Here is a 7,779-nt window from a genome sequence, read left to right on the forward strand (position 1 = left end):
TAATTTCATTCTTTCACACAGTCTTTATACTAACCTCATTTTAACTTACATATATATATACCACAAATCATTTTCACCACATTTCATACATCACAAGTGTAGGTCCATGACTACAATGTCACCACAAAACCATCCCGTTGAACAATTCGGAATAATCCTCGATACTTGATGGTTTCAGCACACAGCCCCACCATCATATTTCATTTAATTCGGCTCTCTTGTACACATGGTGAACACTTAGTACCACTCATGCGACCTAGCCGATTTGTCTCGTAGCTCTCTTGTCTACATGGTGTCCTTCACTTGGAATCACGCATGCGACCTAGCTACATTTATCTCTCACGTAGATCTCTTGCCTACATGGGATACATCCCGTATCACACATGTGACCTAGCTACTATATAGTATCTCGTAGCTTTCTTGTACACATGATGTGTACTCGGCACCATACATGTGACCTAGCTACGCTCCCTCTATTTTATTCAATTTTTCCGAATGTTCAACTGGGCTCTCTCTCTCTATTACTTATTTCCATTCTTTCAATAGTCGATTTATACTTCAACATCAGCTAATATATATATAATAGGCTGAAAGATAAAAATGTAAATGAAATTAATGTATTATTTACATACAAACTTACCTCGGTGCAAAATATGAGAATTTTGCAATTTAGTTCAAAACTTTCTTCTTTCTCCGTTCGAGGTCGATTCCACGCCTTTCTTGATCTATAACAACATATTTAGCTCATTTAACACTCAAACTATTTATTTTAATCCAAAAATCACATTATACAAAAATTACATTTTCCCCCTAACTTTTACAAAATTAAGATTTTTCCCCAAGGCTCGGAAATTTAATTTCAGCCCTTATTCTTATGTTTAATGACCTACTGATCATTTTTCTCTTCTATGGCAACATCAAATTCTCACTCTAACACATAGTTATGAACAATAGGTATTTTTATCGATTATGCCGTTTTGCTCGTTTTCGTTAAAAATCGCTTAGAAAAGATCATTCCCCTAACTTCAAACATTCATATTCTACCATCAAACAACAAAATACATGCCTATCATTCATGGGTAAATTTTTAAACATAAACCCTAATTCAAACTAATGGTAGAAATAAGTAAACCGAGCTACGAGGATTTCAAAAATGTGAAGAACATTAAAAACGGGGCTTGAATTCACTTACTATGAAGCTTGAAAGTTGAAGAAACCCTAGCTATGGAGGAGAGCAATTTTCGGCAGCAACTAATGAAGATGATAACCAATTTTGTGTTACTTTCCCCATTTTATTTCATTTAATATACAAATGACTAAAATGCCCTTACTACTAAACTTTCAAAAAAATTCCCTCCATGTTCAACTTTTGTCCATAACATAAGAATGGGTCAAATTGCTATTTAAGACCTCCTAATTAATATCCCAAAGCAATTTCATACTAAAAACTTCTAAAACACGAGTTTTACAATTTATTCGATTTAGTCCCTATTCTCAACTTAAGCGCGAAATGCACAGAATTTCATCATGAAATTTTCATGAAATCATGAAATCATATCATAAACCCCAAAATAATTATAAAATGATTATTTCTATCTCGGATTTGTGGTCACAAAACCACTATTCCGATTAGGCCCTAATTCGGGTATTCACAAATATATTTTTCTTTACTGTAAACATTAATATTCCAATATCGGGGAAAAAAAACATAAGCATTCAAGTGTTATATGTAGGATAAGCAAAATAAACATAAAAAAATCAAAATATATATGTACAGTTTTATGTAACCATTTAATTTAAAAGATCTAAGGGCACATCTGGTGCATTCTTCTTTGGTTGTTCCTAGAACTTCCATCCATTAATCCTGTGGCCTGGTGAGTCATTGTTGACCAGTCAGCTATTTTAGAACGGGAAGGAAAGGATCTGATTAAGTAGGCATGTCAAAGAAAAAAGCATAAAAATAGACTGGAAATGGTTGTTATTGCCAAGGCCTACTTAGACATTTTAGATCGGGAATCACCTATTTGATTAATTGAATATTGGAGTACTGCTACTCTTTTCTTTTATATAGATAAAGGAAGAATATGTTTGTGGGTCTAGGTCGTAAAATTTGAGATTATATGGTGAAATATAATAATGAAAATACATTGCCATTTGCAACATTTTAAGGTGTTCCCACTGTAACCAATGTGTGGAAACTGAAAATGAGATGTCTCCTAGGAATGCCAACTTTTATTAGTGTTTGACATGGACAAAGCTATATATATTTTTTCCTTCTGCCTACAGATAGTGTACCGTTTGTTTTATTTTCTCCTTTCCCTTCTTTCACTTTCATATTTGTTTGTTTTACTCTTCCTTTTAGAAATCATATTATTTTTTCTGTTCTTCGTTTATTTTTTATTATGAGTTTCTATTTTCATTTCATCTTGAGCTTTCTGTTTTCTCATAGTAAAGATTTTTAAGTTTATATATTTATAATTTTTTCAGTGAATATGCACCAAGGCTTATAAAGAAATTAAAGGGTATCAGGGTAATCTCTACCTGTAACTTTGAACTTTTTACTGGTGTAACTAAAATTGCGGTGGACGTGTCAATTTCTTTCTGCTAACTATGGACCTTTGGCTTCATTATTTATCCCTGCATTAGGTCAAAAGAGTTGCAGCTGGCTTGTTGCATTCAGTATGCATTGATGGTAATTTGAAATGATTTCTCTTATGGTCAAACAATTTTTATGACCTTATTACTGGACATATTCCAAACTTTTGTTTTCAGATTTTAATTTGTCTAGGTATTTCAGAAACTGGGTCTTTGTTTGTGTTTGGGGATAAAGTGGTAGCTAATCTTGTAAGTTCTAAACCTGTCAGTTTTAACATCACCTAATGTTTCTAATCATATGGCATTTTTGAGTGATGTTATCTTAATGAAAATATTTAGGGATTTGGGGAGGCCAAGAATGCAACCATGCCATCCATGATCAATACATTGCCATATTCAGGAGAAGTTGCATGTGGTGGCTACCACACTTGTGTTGTAACAAGTAATTCTCTTATCTTCATTATTAAATGTTTTTGCATGTTTTTATTTATATGACTCACGATTTGGAGCCATCATTTGTTGCAATTGTCATGTTAGATAGATAGAACCTAGACTATCTTGCCATGCTCTTATTATTTCCTACTCAGGATAAATCCTCTACAGAAAGTTTAAAGGTTAACTTCCAAAAGGAAGTCAGACTAGAAATACAAAGCAATCATTTTTGTTGTTTGAAAATCTTAAATCGATGTATCTTTTAAAAATTTCATGCTTAAATAAATTATGAATATTCTCAATGATTATATAGGTTAGAATGAGTAAAGACCTAGAAGAATAGAAAATGATATGTCTATAATCAATGACAGGAATTGTAGGAAAATATGGTTTCATTTATGGACTTATGTCTGAATTGTTCCAATGCTTGAAAATTAAGTGCAAGTTGATGTGAATGAGAATGTCCTGGAGATCATATGGGAAGATAATAATTAAAACATGGAGGTTAAAAGGATGATAAGGAGAAGGAAGAGTTGGACTTTAAGGGTAAAAATGTGTCAAATCTAGTGAGGTTCGTCATGACATCTCCTTTAACCTTCATTTGACCCTTTTTGTCTTTTTCATATATGCTACTTATTTTCTTTTTGAGGCCTTTACAAGTCCATCAACATGAAACTGGACTTATGCCTGTCACTTATTTACAGCGACAATAGAATTTACGATTAGCCTAGCATCAGTTTTTTTATTATGGGTTTACTTTTTACTGATTTCACTTTCATTACAGTAGATGGTATAGCTAATTTCCTTGTTTTGCTCAGTCAGGTGACCGAGATTCCGTTTAACAATTTTCTTTATTACTGGAACAAGTCTTAACTAAGATCAAGATCAAAGTACTTCACTAAGTTATATATGCAGGCATTGCAATGAGAGGTGATGATGATTTGGCATTATATTCTCATCAGGATGAATTTTATTTTAGAAATTGTAATACTTTGTGTGTCTCTGTGTGTGTGTGTTTTTTTATGTATTAAATTACATATTGAATCAATGTTTATGTATTAAATTTAAATTCCTTAATTTTTATATTTAGTTTTGAAGTTTAAATTTTAATGGAAAATTTAATTTAATTAATATTTTTTATTTATCCTTAAAAGTATATAGTTTAAAGTTCAAATTTCAAAAATTAAACATAATATAATATTTAACATAAAAATAAATATTATTTAATTAAAATAAAATAATTTTTTTAAAGTTCATAATTTTTAGCGGCGTTTGCGAGAAAAGCCCGCTAAAGGTCATGATCTTTAGTAGCGTTTGCGGGAAAAGCGCCGCTAAAGGTCATGATCTTTAGGGCGTTTACGAGAAAAGCACCGCTAAAGGTCATGGTCTTTAGCGGCGTTTTTTTAAATAAATGCCACAAATTTTTGCGGCGCCTGCTATAGCGGCCTTTTTTGCGGCGCTTGTGAAAATGCCGCTAATAGTTCTAGCGGTGCTTTAAAAAATGCCACTAAAGGCAAAAAAAACGCCACTAAAAGTCTGTTCTCCTGTAGTGTGTGTTGAACCTTGATTCCCTAGTGCCAACATACATGTTTTGTACGCACTTTAGGGGTATTTAGGTCTTTTTACAAGTTCTGCAACTTCAAGATTGCTCTTGTAACCTAGTTTAGGCTAATTAGACAATATAAATAGGATATTTTGAAATAGAGTTAGGAACCTTTCGCTATTTCATGATATTATTGATTTTTAAATGATTATTGTGTTCTTCAATTTTGTGGCTTGCTAAACTCTTTTTTTTTTGTTAAAAGACTTTTGAAATTTGATTTTATAAATTGTGAGACTTAATTTGTTCTTAATCTTTATTTGTTCTTTAGTTTTTGCATAGCTTCTACTTAAATTAAAATTGATCGGGTTTGTTAAATATTGGGTTAATATTTGAAAACTTAAAATAATTGTATTTAATTCATTCTAGTACTTGTGACGAACTGCATAATTATGTATACCATAGCATATGATTTATGTAGTGTGAATGTGTAATCTAGCTTAAATAAACCCCGGTGAGGTGAGTTTGTTGGTTATATTAGGTCTCTCTCATTCTTAATACTACCAGAAAGTTAAATCTTGGGCATTGACTTATAAGGTTGTTTATTAGTAAGGGAAGTAATTTTGAACAAGTTGTCTCTTGGTTATTGAACATATAAAGAAAGATTGGTTACCCGACATTTAGCCAACAACTAGAACTAGTTTATAGGCATCGAAGATATCGTTGCGTCAATAATCGGATTTATGAATCAAACAGAGAATTTACTTTTGACTAGAGTTTTTCTCATTGATTTTTCCTCAAATTCTAATTACTACTTCTTCACTAAGTTTTACTTTAAATTTAGTTTTTGATTTTCTAAAAAGTCTATATTTACTTTACTTATTTTTATTTAAGAAATAAAGTTATTATTAATCTTTAGGGATACAACCCTTCTTTCTATTATCTATTAATTTATATTTTCAAATAAATTATTATTTTTATAGGTGTATTTGGTAGGAAAGATGAAAAAATGGAAAGAAAAAGTATTTTTAATTCAATATCATGGCTTGGTAGAGTTGATAAATGAAAAAAAAAATAAAACATTTGAAAAATATATAATTTTAAAATAACGTACACATATCTCTATTTTCTCTCCCCATCCCTTCACTTTTCCACCCAACTAAGCACATCTTAAAACTCCACATATATACATATTCACAAAAAAAATATTGAAAAAGGTAAAAATAAAAAACCCAAAATTTTAAGTATTTTTCAATTTTTATTGCCATGATTATTATATATTAACATGCACCATAGCCCTCAATTTAATTTAATTATGAAATATAATTGTTGATATAGAGTATAATAAGGAAAAAGGATAAAGAGGATATCGAGGTGGATAATGAAGGCCAGTTCACTTATAAAGGCCGAGAGCCAGAACAAGGACAAAGAACAAGTGCTCAGAGTAAATTTAGAGTGCTAAAAAATCGATTCCCTATTAATAGTTTTCTAGGGTATTTATAAGAAAGGTGTCATTGTCGATTAGTAAGATATGACTAGATAAGCATTCAATCCCGTTAAGTGTGTAATGAAAAATCATAGGCACGTATCATGAGAGACTATCAATAGGAGGTAGTCAAACCCAAATAGACTTCTTATTTTCTTGGCAGTATATTCATGTTACAATAGCATTTACCTTTAAGCCCTGGTGGTTGATTTCGCTTGAGGTAGGATGGACGGTCATGCTTACAAATTCAATGATGGAGTCAATGCCTTTCGGACTAAAACGTGTCCTCTTGGAGGGATATAACAAAAATATATGTATAAAATATTTTCACTGGTAATATGGTTAAGATTAATTATGTAAAGCAACTTGTTCAACAAATTTTCAAATATAAGAGTTATGAGCATTTTACTGGGAGGATTAGAAAATATTTACATCCTCCAAGTTGAAGTTTAGGTAGGAATTCTAGATATATGCATTCTGATTGGTTTTTTAGCAATAATATTTTATTACATCAGATGTCATTAAGCCTCAATAGCTTTCATGCTTGATACAATATTACTGGGCAATGCATCCCAACTACGACATCCTAATGATTGTAAGATTCACCGCAGAAGTTGGCTTCAACTTCACTCTTTTGATCACTCCAGATTACTCGATAGAGATTTTATCTCCTTCCACGCGAAGTTTTTTTAACATCTTTGTTGAAGCTTTGCATCGGTTTCAACATCTCACTAGGCTATCCTTCCAATTTTTCATGTTACAAGTAATAAAACAAAGAAGATTTAGATAAAGACTTGAGGGTGGAAACATTTTTCTTTAAGGCTTTTAAAATTATAAAACAATAACAAAAAAATATATAGAGTAACGAAAATAGCATTATTGAGTATTGTATAGGCATAGTATGTATTTTCATCAAAGAAAGCGTCACTTTTTTTTTACTCGATCAAATTATTACACATTTTAAGCATTTGCAAACAATGATATAATCTGCAAAATGCAACAATCCCCCGCTAAAAGTGTCCCTATACCAAGTAAAAATCACCAAAATCCCATATCGATAACATCATGAATCCATACCACTAGACCTACAAACCCCATATTATTCTACCCTTTAAAAAGTAATTGTGCAAGCAACTGAAACATAAGCCCCATATAACCAAAGATCCTTTAGTCACTAACAGCTAACCAATTATTTCAAAGAAACTCAGCAGCATCACTCATGATATATTCACCACCATGCCTTAAACATTCCAAGCCTTTTTATTCCAACTAACGCCAAAGCAAAGGCCATCTCATTTACGTGCTTCTCAGACTTCAAGTAGGAAACATTACATACTCTATCCATTCTATTTTTGATATCCTTGAAGATAGACTGCAACATCCACAGTCTCAGGTTTTTGTTCTCAATCCAAGTAAACATCTCATTTGATCCAATCTCAATGATTAGGGAGCATTTACCTTTCCAACCCATTGCTAAATACACTTGCAGCAACTGGACCCGAAAATAATGCTCTTGCCACCCTATCCGCATCTCTTAACACCCCTCCATAGCCTGCTTCGTCCTCGTTCGCCACTCCACTTACATTAAAATTTACCCAACCATACCTCGAAGGACACCAGAACAAGCCACCCAACCCAAATTTTTTTAAATTACACCAGCTTCTATACAGACACATCCACCATGATCTCTCTTGCACTTTTAATTCATATTGAACAGCCCTAACCC

General features: G+C 32.0%; 1 long non-coding RNA gene across 1 annotated transcript; it reads left to right on the top strand.

The window, feature by feature from the left end:
• The first annotated feature begins 2,525 nt into the window (after positions 1–2,525).
• LOC107928772 (uncharacterized) lies at positions 2,526–4,099 on the top strand. Its single transcript, XR_001692706.2, has 4 exons — positions 2,526–2,692; positions 2,798–2,844; positions 2,935–3,037; positions 3,846–4,099. It is a non-coding gene; the product is annotated as an uncharacterized lncRNA (long non-coding RNA).
• Positions 4,100–7,779: the final 3,680 nt, after the last annotated feature.

The sequence above is a fragment of the Gossypium hirsutum genome, chromosome A08 (genome assembly GCF_007990345.1).
Source record: "Gossypium hirsutum isolate 1008001.06 chromosome A08, Gossypium_hirsutum_v2.1, whole genome shotgun sequence".
Taxonomy (NCBI): Eukaryota; Viridiplantae; Streptophyta; class Magnoliopsida; order Malvales; family Malvaceae; genus Gossypium; species Gossypium hirsutum.